The sequence below is a fragment of the Condylura cristata genome, unplaced genomic scaffold (genome assembly GCF_000260355.1).
Source record: "Condylura cristata isolate star-nosed mole 26May11 unplaced genomic scaffold, ConCri1.0 scaffold00027, whole genome shotgun sequence".
Classification (NCBI taxonomy): domain Eukaryota; kingdom Metazoa; phylum Chordata; class Mammalia; order Eulipotyphla; family Talpidae; genus Condylura; species Condylura cristata.
This window is the reverse complement of record NW_004567128.1, coordinates 2,134,752-2,149,512: the sequence shown is the minus strand read 5'-3', so window position 1 is coordinate 2,149,512 and position 14,761 is coordinate 2,134,752. Positions and strand designations below refer to the sequence as shown.

The following is a 14,761-nucleotide window of genomic DNA, read 5'->3' as shown; positions in this document are numbered from 1 at the left end:
ACATAAGGAAGCAGGCCACAGTGCTGTCTGTCTCTGAGAAGCTTTGTGCTCTGAACCACGTCTCGAGTATGGCTAACTTGGTTGACATCCAGTTAAGCCAAAATTTACTTGAAGTCATGTGGCGGCTTTGGTACTGTAGGCAATGATTGTAGACCTGAAAAAAAGAAGTTAGGAGAATGACATCTGCTTTTCTGTGTGATATTTTCCCCCAACTGTTTAGAGAATTATAAACTGCTCCGTCAAGAGCTTGTTTACAAAAGCCTGGTCAATTTCAAAATAGAGCTGCCTTTGAGTTGTCCCTGTTTCATCTCACTGTTTGGAAAATAAATCTGAATCGTTAAGATGTAAATACATCAAGTTAAAAGCCAAAGGCAAGACATGTACCACAGTTTATTCCTCTGGGAAGAAGAAGAAACATGGTCATATTTTTACATCTTATAATTCTTCTTATTAAACTCAGTGGACAGAATTTGACAGCACCACAGTATCTGTTCTGTGTCATATGTAGCACTGTGCTTTACATTAGCAATTGATAACAGTGAGTCAAGGTGAAGTTCTGTGAGGTGCCCAGACATTCAGTAAGATATGGGTTGGCAGTGAGATAGAGGTAGAGGTGCAGACAGAGGTTCCCAAAGTGCAGCGTCCACATCAGCAGCGTCTGCATGACCTGGGAATGTACTAGAAATGCAGATTCTTAGACTATATTGAAGATAAGCTGAATCCCAAACTCTGGGGCAGAAGGATCTGTTTTTCTAAGCCCTCCAAGGAATTCTGAAGCACATTAAAGTTTGAGACCCACTGATAGATGGATGCATGGATGGACACACAGGTCAGATATAAATATAGGCATAGGTGTAGATATGAATAAAAACATAAGCACAGATGTAAGGACGGATGCATGGGTATATATGTGGATATAGATAATGGGCTTTTGTAGAGGAGCAAATTATTTTATACTATTATATGATCCATAAAAGCTGTTCTCTGGGCAATGGCTTTATTTATAAACTAGGCAAACCTGCTCAGTATACAACTATGAAGCGTTTTTCCATTGGGTCCGCTTAGTCTGGACTCTGTCCTATCTGCCACTAGGGTAACCTTCCTTCCTGCAAGATCGGTTTGCTTTCCCTCCCCTTTGCCATCTCTGAGGCTGCTCTCTGCTCTCTATCCTCTCATGGGTCAGCGGTTACATCTACAAGTGAATAATCTCAGAATTCTGAAGCCAATGATACCCTAAGCCGTGATCAACTTTTTCAGAATTTTTTGGTGTGTTTTTACCTTACATTATTTTTTGTTTTAGCTTGTCTGATTTTCAGCCAATCATTCCTATGTGGTGCCATTTGCAACTCGGGTGAGTTAGAAACAACTCTCTGACTAAAGGGACTTTTAAAATACATTTCAGTACATTTCAAAATAATTTGATGCTATTTGAGAAGAAAACCTCAATATGCAATAAATATTTGGGGAAATATTTACTAAGGTAGAATCAGGGACTGCTTCTTGGAGTCTAAATGACTCCAATATCATTCGTTTTGTTTACTTCTGTGCTTCTGATTTTTTAATGATAAACTTGCATTGACTGTATAGTGAGCAAAGGTAAAACAAATGAATCTATAAGAAGCAATAAAAATAATAAAACAAACGGACGGCAAGCTTTGGCTGTTCTGCTCACTGTGCCTTGATTTAGAAGCTCCCCAGTTTGGCCCGCCCCACTCGATCACCAATTTTCACATTAAAAGAAAATTCTGCCAGTGGCATAACTGGATGCATACTCTGCACACAGAGATGGCAGGCAGTGCACTGCAAAGAGATCATCGGTGTGGGCATCAGAAACACTGAGAATGTGCATGTGTGAGGAGGGTGTGTTGAAGAGGATGTGGCCACAGGAAATAGCTGCCTCTGCCCTCAGCACGAGGTGCAGGGTGGTGTGTGACGCTGGGCAAATGGTCCGCACTGGCTAATGGCTTTTCCCAGCTACTTGGATGCACCTCTTTGGAAGACCTGCCTTTGCACATCAACATAGACATCAACTGGCCTTAGTTTAAGCAGTCCCTGGTTCTGTCTTCCCCAAAATCCCTTCCACTCTCAAACCGGGCGACTCCATCATTATGCATAAGCAACAGTTACAAGCGGCATAACAAGCCATTTGTATCTACCCTGCTCATAAACCTGAACCGCTAGGATTTGGCCCAAGGTGGGACTCGGGTCGCTTCTCCAGAGAGTAGAAGGCCTGGGATAAGTAACAGACTGTGAGCTGCAAAAACATGCCGATGCCCTTGGCCGACTGTGCCCGCACAGCCATGTGGACCAGCCTACGTAATTAGGAGGAGTGGGGCTTGTGACACAGAGACCCCGCAGGTACGGTGGGTTTCCTTCAGTGTTTCTGCTTCTTTTTTTTTCTCTGGCACCCTCTTCACTTTATGTTGCCGTAGGCGTCATCTCCAGGCTGGTGTCAGGAGACATGTGGCAGTTTGGCAATAAACCTGACAACGTTTAGGCCAGTGATTCTCAACTGGTACAATCCTCCTAGTCCAGGTGGTGCCTAGAGACAGTTTTGGTTGCCACAGCTGAAGAGATGCCTCCAGTGGGTAGCAATCAGGAATATTGCTACCATCCTAGAGTGCCCAGAACGCCATCACAGCACACAGTGATCTGGCCCCAAATGCCAGTAGGACTGTGGCTGAGAACCCTAGCATACAGGAAGCAAAGGTTTCTGCTTCCTGCACCTCTGGCTTCTGTTCAAGGAAACATTTCACCAAAACCTCCAGGTTCCTTTCCCCCTGTGCCTCTGTCTGTGAGGAGGGCCGAAGGCCTTGATTCCCAGCTCCAGAATCACTCCTAGGCAAGAGGAGTGGTGACCCCTAAGATCACTTCCCGCAACCCCAGGATGGTGGGGAATGGCCACTCTGGGCACTGATCCCACAGACAACAAACACATCCTGTCAGTGCTATTTTGTGGTGAGCAACAAAGGGTAATTCAGGCATCACCAAGAAGCCCGTGAACCGCTAAAGAATAAACACACTCAAGTCCTCACTGTGAGATTTGGTGATGCTCTTCTGTACCTGTATTTTTTTTTTTCTGAGTCAACTGCATTTATACTTTTCTAGGAAAAATTATGACTGGGAATGACTCACTGGCGATCCAAGATTTTCTCAAGGAAGATTATCCAAAATGAGGAGAAATGACTATTTTATGGAGGGTGTCACAGGGCCAATCTCTGTGTGACTCATCTAGCAATTTTATTATTCATCGAGGTGACAGATGATGGTAACTTGGACTAGGGTGGAAGCAGTGGAAATGATGAGGAGAGGTCACATTCGGGTATGTGTGTTTGAAAGTCCAGCCAAGGGGATTTACTTTTGGACTGGCTATGGCATATGACATGACATCAAAAGTGGCATGGCGTCGAGTTCTGGCCTTACTATCAATATATATGGGGAAGACCGTGGAAAAGCAAGTTGGGAGGAAGTTGAAGAGCTTGGGGGACTTGGGGGAAATAGGTGCTGGTTGGACACAGAGATGAACGCACATAATGTCATTTGAAAGCTGTAAGATTTGTGAAATCGACGACAGAGATGACAGATAAAAAATGAAGGCACTCCAAAAACAGAGCCATGGGGATGGTCAGCATTATGTTCGGGGAGGCGAGGAGGAACTACATGAGAGACTGAGAATCACTGGCCAGTGGGGTGCAGGGGCACCAGGGAGACTGAGGCATCCACAAGGCCAGGTGAAGGCTGATTTGAAGGGAGGGCGAAATATGCTGTTAGAGGTCGGTACTGGACTTCTGAGGAGCAAATGACTACAGGTCTCAGCCTGCCATCTGTGGCCCTTGGTAAAGCACAATTACCAGTTAGTATAATTAGCATCAGTTAGTATAACTTGGATTCAAACGAGTTCTGCTTTGGGACAATGACATAATTACTCTGCTGATGGGTCGAGGAAGATGAAGACTGAAAGTTGACTGGTGGAGTGGTGATAGAAAGGTTGCTGATAACCTGAAGAAGAGCAGTGGGGGCAAGAGCCTGATGGAAATGGGGTCAGGGAAGACTGGGAGCAGAGGAAACGACATCCTTCCTTGAAGGACTTTTTTCTGTTAAAAGGAGGGAGAGAACAGGTAGGAACTAAAAAGGCAAGTGGTACCAAAAATGTTTGTTCTGTGCAGCAGGAGCTATAACTGTGTTTGTTTTAATGTTGGTGGGAATCATCAAGTTGAGAAGAGACCACTGGTGTCTAAGAGGATGACTGGAGTGATATCCTTGAGTGGGCAAGAAGGGATGGATCTTTGTCCAATGTGCACAGCAGGATGTAGTAACCAGTGGGCTATTTCACATGAAATAAGGGGATGGGAAAACACCAGAGAAAGATACAACAATAGAGGTAAAGATAGAGAAACCCCCAAATATGGACAGAAACAGTTGTGTTCAAGTGGAGTGTAGAGTTTTCTGGAAAGAAAAGCAGGAGGAGGGCTTGGAGGGGTGTGATGGGGTCAGGTCACAGAGGGAGGTGATGGGGTCAGGTCACGGGAAGCCTGGGTCTTGTGTGGAAACATCCTGGGTTCTGAAGGGCAAATGAAAGGTTTAGAGCAGAAAGGGCATGTCAAAAGAGAAGGTCACAGCAGGCCAGAGAGGAAAGCATCTGCAGTATCTGCTGGTCGCCCATGGGGAATGTCCGCATGTGTCAAGGAGACAGTAGAATGCTTGTAGGTGAGATGGACACCAAACAAAACTGCCTTTTACTTTTCAGCAGGGACAAGCTTTTCAGTATGTTTATTTACAAAACATTTCCTTGTCGTCGCTCAGGCTTCTCCGAGGTAAAAAATGCCTGCCCCTTTCTCTGCATGTGTACATGCAGGCTAACAAAAGTTATTTATTCAGGGCGATTTGTTTTACTCTTAAGATTGCTTATGGATAATCTGCATTTATGGATATTTAATGAGCTTACCATAATTAGTAATGCATGTTTTTCCTTTATGTAAAACATCTTAGCTTTCTCAGAACTAAACCACACATTTTAAAAGTGAACTCTGGATCTCCAGTGTATATTTTTCCAAAACAATAGATATAAGTCTAGATAGAGAGAAAAAATGGTTTGCAATGTTTATTTTGTGTAAGATTTTCCTGGAAAGTCTCTTGAAATGCAGATTCCTGGGCCCCCGGAAATCCTATTGTGGTTGATTCAGGATGGACTCCAGCTGGTCCATTTTATCCATTGCACGCATTGTCTGATTACAGGGCCCAGAACCCACAAGCCTTTGAGGAGCCCCCACAAATTTCCTCAAGTTGAAAAGAAACTACTGGCTCCCAAGGTGGTTGTGTAAATCCTGCCTGTGTATCTAAAATAGCGTGGACCCGCTTCGTCACTCGTGAGCGTTTGTGACAGTCTTGTCACAAGGGCAGTCATAACCTACTTCTCCCTTAGCAACTATTCCAGAGCATGCACACTGATTACTTAAAAATAATAGTCAAGCGAGACTTCTCTGAGTGACTCATGGCCAAATCACACCAAAATTAGAAAAAACCTTCCAAAACCCAAGCGACAGGCCTTAAAAGTAAGTGCTTCGAATAACAGGACCCTGAGAAGCTACTTCTGATTACAAAGCGCTTCAGGTGATCCCCTAATCCTACACTCAGCTTGCTCCAGGTGCATGTTTCCCATCGCCAAAAAGTTCTTGTCTTCATTGCATTATTTCTCGAATTTTCTCAGACCTGATGTGCAAGGCATAATGCTAGATAGTAGAAATAGTGTGATAAACAATCTTTATCATTATGAACTTTTCAGTCTAGTGAGTCAGTGGCCAAATGGACAAGCACCAAAAAAAAAAAAAGCATTACAAGTTGAGATCCAAGCTAAGAAGAAACCCAGCAAGGTGTTGAGGTCAATTGCCCGAGAACCTCGATTTCAGACTGGGAAAGTCAGGGCAGGCTGTTCTGATGGGTGGCATTTAAGCAGAGATCTGAAGGAGGGGACAGCCTGAGAAGATGCCCAGAAACGCAATTTATATGCTGGGAATGGCACAGGCCACCCCTAGCAGGACCAAACTTGCCCTGTCTGGAGACTAGAAGCAAAGAGAGAGGGCTGAGGAGAGGCTCCAGGAGCAGGACCAGGCCTTTGACATGGGGGATGTGCCCAGACACGGTCTTCCAGTGCTTGTCAGTTGCTTTGTGACGTTCGGGGATGGGGCAGTTCTTTGGGTAACAGTGCAACACACAGGTCTGAAGCCAGACCGCAGGAGTGTGAATTCTGGCTTCTTAGACATGTTTCAACCTCTCTTTGCTCAATTCCTCACCTGTAAAATGGGATAATGGGACCTACCTTAACATTTAGCAGATGCAGCAAGTACAAGTGAGCAGCCGGCTGTGTCTTAGTAATGAAGATTTGTGTTTAAGAGCCTTCTGGTTTTCCTGATAGACAATTTATGATGCAGGGACAAGAGTGGACATGATTACGCTGTTCAGTTTGTTCAGGAAAAATCCACTGATGGTGGGCTGATGAAGTGGGCCTTGATAGGAGGGGTTGGTGTTCTGATTTATTTTGGAGGTAGCCTGGGAGTGGATTAAATGTGAGACATGAGGTGAAGAGAAAAATAAAGCAAAATAATTAGGTTTCTGGCTCAACTGGTCGGGGGCATAAAAAATCCTCATTCTCATCATCATTCATCATTATCAATATCATCGAGAACATTTACTAAGCAGGCCTGCATGCCAGGCCTGAGATAAATGCTTCATAAACACCTCTTAAGATGTGAGAGGCTTAGGTACAAAGACATTTGCCAGAAGGGAAAGTCAAGAGTTCAGTGTTGGATAAGTGAAGTTCGAGATGACCCTGAGATACCAGATGGAAGGGTCGAGAAGGCAGCTGAATAGCCGACACTCTAAAACTCAGAGATGACTGTTTGGAGATAATATTCACGAGTCATGAACTCTGCAGTGGAATTCACCACCGTGTTCTTTTCTATAATAATTTGGCCTGTTCCAATAATGTTTTATTTCTTTTGGCCTAATCCCTTTTCTGAGCTCAAGAACTACTTCCTAACAATCTTTGTGTCGATTGAATTTTCGGTCGCCTCTCTGTAGTGTAAAAGTCAGTATTGCACTAATGTTTCTGACTGTCAAACAGAACTATCTTGAACTCAGTTTGCCTAACCTGAAGTTCATGTTCTCTGTGGAACATTTCCTAATTAAAGCTCATAGCAAAAAAAAAACCCAAAAAACCTCATAGCAACTTTAGCTCAGTCCTGATTCTGAAATCAACAGAATGATATAATTCAGATGGGTAAAGAAAATCATTTATTTACAGTGTTTAAATTGACATTTAAATGTGTTTCCAGTCCCACATAGTTAGTGGCGTAAGGTCTTGAGAAAGCATGAAGCATTTTTTTATCGGCCTCATATTTCATCAGGCTTGCCAAGCACAGTTCATTTTCCATAGAAATTCACAAACCTGAGCAGTGGCCAAATTTTCAGAGTCGTTGAATGTAAGCCAGTGAATAAAATTGTTAAGCCCTTTGATTCCCCTCCCTTTTTTTCCTTAAAAAGTAACAGAGTGTGTGCCTCTTCACTTTATGATTTGCCATCTAGTACCGACAGCACTCAAGTGCGTTTGAGAAAAGCCTGGATGGACATTCCAGCACAGAATGAACACAAACGGGTCTTTTGGGATCTTCTGTCTGCAGCTTTGCTTGTCCTCAGATGGGAACGCCTGCCCTTTCCGAGTCTCAGCGATGTCCGTCAGAGGGCGTTGGTATCAACGTCTTAGAACGAGTAGATGTAAAGGCTGTTAAAGGGTGAAAAATTTGGAGACAAAGCCAAAATAGGAAAAACATTGCATGTGGGTGTGAAGTGTGATGATTCAGGCACTGTGCAGTGTAGCTAATGAGGTTACTAACCTATCTCTTAGACAATACGCCTAGAAGCAGAGGCACCAATTCAACCAAAATCTTGAGCATGGGGCAGAATGGAACCAGTTATCACGAAGGAAAGAATATCTGTAGCCATCTGTCCATTGGACCCAAGTCAGGTTTGGAAAGATAAAGGAGCAAAACATTAATAATGGTGTGGAATATAAATAGCTAAGAGGTATCAGTAGCCTTCCTGTAGTTCTCTTAGTGGATGATAGATGACATTGAATTTTTTTTAACCCAGTGGCCACTTTGCTACTTTCTCCTCTGGGCGCTTCTTTCAGTTGAGATCCAAGTTAAGTAGCAACAAGTGTTACAGCCCTTGTTAATTTCATTTACTAATACTAGCGAATCTGCACAGTGGCCCCTCATACTTATAAAGAAATGCTCAAAAATATAGATCCTTTGGTTTCAAAAAAGATGATGGTGACTATGAACTGCTGAATCTCAGCTCTGACACAGTGGCTTGAGCAGAGGGCCCACACGCCTACATCATATACGGTCTGTTCAGAGAGGGCGGAGGGCAGCCATGTAGGGCACAAGTGTCGCTGGCTGTCCCAAGGGACTCCCGCAGGTAGCTGCCTTGGGACTGACGAACAGGAAACTGCCCCAGGGGTGTTGATGGCTGTCCCTGGACAGCCGGAGCAGAATCCTTGTCCTCAAAGGCCTGGCTACAACGCCCAGTGCAAGCACCCGTGGGTGCTGCATGCTCCCGAGAGCCCTCTCACCAGGGTCCCTGCCAAGCCATGTACATGACTCCATAGCAGTAACTGTTTAATGTAAGTTTTGTGGGGTACAATTCACATGCCGTGGAATTCCCTAACTTAACGTGCATCATTTAATGCATATTTGCAGTTGTGCGACCATAGCCACTTATCCCATCTAGAACAGTTTTCATCACCCCAAAAGGAAGCCCTGTCCCCTTAATCACCACTGTCCTGCCCTCCGCCTCAGCCCCTGGTGGCAACTCATCCTTTCACTGTATGGATGTCCCTCTTCTGGACACTTGGCCCGAGAGGGTCATTTAGCGGCAGCCTTTGTATCCGCATTCCCTCGCTGCCTTGTTTCCAGGTTCTCCCACGTGGTAGCCTGGGCTGGCAGTTCTTTCCTTTCTGTGGCCACTGTTTACCCACCAGCTATTGGACATCTGGATTGTTTCCACTTCTCTGGCCGCTGGGGATAATGCTACTGTGAGTATTTTTGTCCCCATTTTTATGCGGGGCACATATTTTCAGTGCTCTTGGGGAGGTACCCAGAAGCTGAATTGCTGGGCCCTATGCTAACTATGTCTACTATATTGAGAGACTGCCAATCTGTTTGCCAAAGCATTTTGCATCCTTACCAACAGTGCATGAGAGTTGCAATGTCGCCACATCCTTGTCCGTGTAATTTTCACTCATTCTAGCGGTGCGCTGTGTTATCTGCTGTGGTTTGGTTCACACTTCTCCCTCTTTTCACTTGCTTATGGCCGTTTGTGTACCGTTCTCATAGAAATGGCTGTTCTGACCGTTTGTCGTTTTAAAATTGGGTTGTTTCATCTTTCTAGGATTGAACTGTAAGAGTTCTTTATATATTTCGGATGCCAGACCCACATGAGATACATGAATTAGCTTTCATTGAAGTGATTTGTTTCCTCCCCACCACTCATTTTGCATCTGGGCCACCCCTGTACACTGGCTTGAACCTAAGTAACCACTTACCCAACTTTACAACGTTCAGATTTTTGCCCCGAGTAAGCGCTCTGTGTCTCTTGACCTTGTGTGACAAAGCTTGCCTTTCAGAGCTGAGAGCTCCCCAGGGGGGCTGACTCAGAGGATCACAGTGACCCCAGGCCTCCCTCCCAGGGCCTCTAGCCGCGCGTTCCAGCCGGGAGTCTGCGTACAAGCTCCTCCAGCTCTCGGGCGGCATGCGGGTTCCAGGCCTGCTTCTCCATTCCTCCACCTGGCAGTGGGTCCCCATACTGCATGGGCAAGGTGGAGGGTCAGTCCTGCTTGGACCTTCAGCTACAGCCGAGGTGTAAGCCCCCCAGAGAGGTAGGAAGAGGTGGTTACATGCGTTTGGGCTGTGTTTTGTGCCTCCAGCTGGAAGCAAGGCATCACCCAAGCCAGTCAGGTGTGGGAGACTTCAGGGGTTACTGGCCTGGAGCGTCTCAGTAAAGTGGACACAGGCAGAAAAGTGAGAGTAGAGAGGGACAGAAGCCACAACTTCAGAGCAGTTCACTTAGCTGGTTTCAGCACTTGAGTCTCTTTCAACTTCAAAGTTCAGAGATTCAAATGACACTTAAGATGGCTCTGCCTGTTGCCTTAGGAGAAGGTTCAGAGCCTCAACACAGGGTGACTGGAATGTTTCACACCATGGCCAATATTTATATTAAGAGCTTAGAGCAGATCTCCGTAAGGGCCATTTCCCACCTCTCTTTTTGGTTATTTTCTCATTTAGAAATCCATGTGGTTTGACTCTAAGTGGTGCTTATTGGCCTGTAATATTACTATTCCGTAGATCTTTGTGGTCTCCTAGCATCATTTTTTCTGTGACAGATGAAGAACCGAGCAGGCCAGTGGATGAGGCTCGGACAGTCACCTGGCCAGGCTAAGACGGAACGGGGCCAGGTGCCTCTCCTTGGTCTCAGCCTTGGGCTCTCTAAAGTGACTGACACTTGCGACGGGCTCCGCATCCCCGACCTCTCGGCGTGATGAAGGGACACACTTCTGTCACATCTACACGTGACATGGGGACAGTGTGAGTCCGCGAAACGGCCCGACTCTCCTTGGAGCCAGTGCGTGCAGCAAAGGCAGGTGCCACTGGGAAAAGCAGAAGCCTTGGTTTTTCTGCTCGCCTGCAGTGAAGGCAGCCCGCGATACACACTTTCTTTCGTTTTGTTTTGTTTCGAAGATTCCAGATTTCTATGATTTCATAGCATCTCAGCATCCATCTTTAATTATGATAAATTTAGATTACCAAAGTGTTCACAGAGCTTTGATACCGACTGGTTTCCCATAGCCACCATTAAAGTTTTCTCTGAACCCTTCTAAAAGAACAGGCAGGATAATGAGCATTACTTTATTTGGTGACTAGCATTTGTGTGAAATGACAAGTTTCCTGCACATTGGAAAGCTCTTACCTGGAACGGCCAGGTCCCACCACTTGCGTTCATTGGTGCACTTCTGCCTCTCCGGTGTGCGCATGCCCTGGCTGCTCAGCTACCTTACATGTGGAGTAATGACTTCATTCGTTCAAAGCCAAGTTGCTTTTGGAGAAAATGCACTGCTCTTAAGTCGCTATCATTTACTGGCAGTTGAATGATTCTGTTTCGCAGAAGGGCAGAGATTTAATAGGATGCTTCTGATTGTTTACTGTAATACCCATTCTAAAATACAACTCAAGTTGCAGTAACTGCAGGTTCCCGGATGTGTGTTACTGCTCCTCAGGAACAGTTTTTTGGGAACATTCTTTTCCCCTCTCTGGGGGAAAATGAGCCACAAAGGCAGTAAAACCTCCTTTGTTTTCCAACTATCTTTGTAAATCCTGTTGTTAGGAGGAGCACTTTTAAGCAATGTTCAACAAGTACTTTACACTTCGCCATGTCTTAAAAAAGAAATAATTTAGAAGTAGCTCTGTGGTGCCTATTTGCAGATTAAGGAAAAATCATCTGTGGAAACCAGGTTGAGCCCAACTTCCCCATCAAAGGGAGAAAATGGGATTTTGTAAACCTTCTGAGCCTGAATTTATTATTGCACGCAGCTGTGCAAACTTGCAAATGTTTCCTTCTCCAGTCAGGACCCGTGGAAGGAGCCAGTTTGGACTGCCGCCTTGATAACTAACATTTGTGGAAGCGGCGATGCAGGAAGCTATTGAGATATTCGAGCCTTTCATATATTTTAATCTGCACGTCAGACGCCAGGCCCAGCGCGTATGCCAGCCAATTAGCTCTGATTCAGCATCATGCCGAGAACATAGCAACAGCCTTCCTATTCTTAGGTCATTCTCAGTGAACTTCAGTTTGTCACTCGAAGCCGCCTTTCTTTACGTGCTGAGGATGTGTAGACTGGGCGACCTGGGGAGGAAGATAATGGAGAGCCAAGGGCTCGACTTTCTTAACAGGACATCATTAGTTCCCACTGGAGCTTTCTGTAAACAAATTCGAGAAAGACAGCGCCGCGCAGTCTCTGGGCAGCCTGGACCCACGGTCATGTCTCCATGTCTCCGGCCCCTCTTTCGGAAACCAGGAAGGAGTGGGGGTCGCGTCCTGCTCAGGTCGGCGCCCGCAGCTGGGCTGCATGGGGTCTCCTGGTGCCCAGCAAAGCTGCTCTCTGCGATGCCACTGCCTGTGTTTGCAGAAGGGCCCTCTCCCGTGGCCGTCTCCGCCCTGTGGGGAGCTGCTCGGTGGCAGGTTTTCCGCTTTTTTGACAATTAGCCTCCGGTGCATCCTTGGGAGGGAAATGAGCAGGGAAAATTAAGAGACAAAAGAGAGCAGCTTGGTGACTCTGATAGAGTTGGATTCATACATGCTGTTAGAAAGAGCAGGACGTGCAGGTGCTTTTAGATAGGCTGCTCCCAGCCGACATGTCAGGCCACCGCTCAGATGCGCACTTGCCAAAATGGGGCACGGTGTGTATGCACGTACGAAGTGCTTGATCTCTTTCTAAAGTTGAAAGTTTTAGACAACTCATCCCTAAGAATGGGGATAGAGACACTTTTTACTCTAGGACTGTGAGAATTGAATGAACACGTATATATCATGTCCTTAGAACAGTGCCTGGAATCCAAGAGTCTCGTAAATGTTCAGTGTATCATTATCAAAATGTTGCAGCATCATTACTGGCATATTATGATACCAGCATCCCTGGTTTCACCCCACTACAGGTCATCCCTACCCCCACTTCGACCCCAGACATCACCAACTGTCCCCTGGGGGACACACCTGTCCTGGTTGCAGACCACTGCTATGGAGGAAACAGTTAGCTACAAATATCCTTAAGGTAGAATTAGTTGAGCTGTGACCTTTAACAGCACAAGGAAGATTCGAGCCGGAAGTCACTATATATGGGACTCCAGTCTGAGCAGAAGGTAAAAGGAAGACAAGCTGAGGGAGGTCCTCACCCTCTGGCCTTCGGTGTGCCCTCTGTCAAGGGTGCCCTTGACACCCTCCCTGGCAGATTTCTTCTCCTAATTACCCTCAGGTTGGGGAATTGAGGGGAAGGGGTGACCTTGCGGGTAGAGAGGAAGTGTCTGGAGAAGCCAGACAGGGCATGAGGAAGCACGCCAGAATGGCCCTCGGTGTGGGAGGTATTCACACGCCTGTCAGAGGCGCACACTGACAGATAACACACGTGCTTGGCCTTTGAGCCTTTGGCATAGAAAAGGGCATGCATGTCCAAATGTCGCACTGCCCACTTACAGCTATGTAGTGCTCCCTTGGAGGTCTACTGAGCCAGGAGAAGGCACCCTTCCTGGGTGTAGAGCCATAGCTAACACTTACTGAGTTTGGGATGCTTAAACATGAAGACTCTGAAACAAATGCTTGTGTACTTTGAAGATGCAGGAACAGGCACAGCGAAGCTAAGAGACTTGTCCCGGTCACCGCAGCAAATAGGTGAAGGTTATGACTGAACCGGGCCAGTGTTTCCCACCTGCCCGACACCACACCAGGAGCTCCCGCCTTTGTGCGGACACAGACTCCACAGCCCACACTCCACAAATTCAGTTTGGAGAATTCTTTAGAGAGGAAAACTGCATTTGACTGTTCTGAGGAAGGTACTTAACACTGTTAAAATGTGGGGCTGGGAAGGATTGATAAGAAAATAATGCCAGCCCTTGGGCTGGTTTTGTTAACCTCAGGGCACTGGCACTGTGAGGCGCTTGACTTGGTGTTAATTCTTTGATTGAATATGCAGGTGTGATTTATTGAGGCAAATGATTGGGGACCAAATGACCACCCCTGTCTTTTCTGTTCCGCTTCTTCACTTGCCGCGACTCCCAGCCCCATTTTATTTCCCGAGTATTATTTGTCATCTAGAAGATTCAGGTGTTTTGCATGAGGCCAGGATGAACTCTTCTGAGGCAGGAAGTATCTTTGAATAATTAAACATGAACCAGTGGCCATGACTGATAAGACTCTAGATCAAAGGGAGTAGGAATTAGAAGCCAAATCACAAAACACTAAGTAAAAACTCTAATGAATAAGAATTGCACAATAAACATAGGCCAATGACTATTTTATTAAAGCAATATGGAACCCAACTAGAGGCCGCTGTGTTCTGGAAATGTGGAAAATTGTTTGAAGTTGTTTTTCTCTTGTGAGTCCCATGTTAAGCTGTTCACAGTAGGATTGCTCTGTTTTTGTTTTTAAATGAGTAGAGCAGTTTGCTATGTCATATTCTTTTTGAATTCTTGACATGAAATTCAATCTTGGTATTGTCAGCAATTTTTTACTACTCAGGGTCAAACTGAGATCTAGGGGAGTGGTCACTATTTTCATTTTGTGTGGAATTGGGAGGGAGGTGATCATTTTGCATTGCTTTAAAGAAAATGAAAAACTTCATCTTTTTTTGCTAGAATGTCCTGTTGGAAGAAGTGAGGTGTGCCTCGGTGGTGATAATGAATCTAATAGCCATGGAGTCTCTAGACAATTAGAAGTAAAGAAATTTTCTTTAAAATTTCAAGTAGCTTAAAAGGTATATATCTCCTCACATGTGCTTTTGCTACAGGTAAACTCATGGGCGTGTGTGTGTGTGTGTGTGTGTGTCTATGTCTACGCTGGTGGTTTGAACCACAAAATAGAAAAGAATGTAAATATTTTCAGTTGTTTACAGGCAGTCAGCTGCCTATGGACAACAGTTTGAAGTTTTCTTTCTTCTTTT

General features: G+C 45.5%; 1 protein-coding gene across 4 annotated transcripts in view; it reads left to right on the top strand.

The window, feature by feature from the left end:
• Positions 1 to 14,761, top strand: part of ARHGAP6 (Rho GTPase activating protein 6) — a 357,916-nt gene that overhangs the window by 232,863 nt on the left and 110,292 nt on the right. Inside the window, exon 1 of one of the 4 annotated variants that reach the window (XM_012730356.1) lies at positions 9,026 to 9,091. The exons of the other annotated variants lie outside the window; for them this stretch is intronic. The gene's annotated coding sequence lies outside the window, so the exon portion shown is untranslated. Of the gene's footprint in view, positions 1 to 9,025; positions 9,092 to 14,761 lie in introns of those variants that run through there. 4 annotated transcript variants of the gene reach the window in all.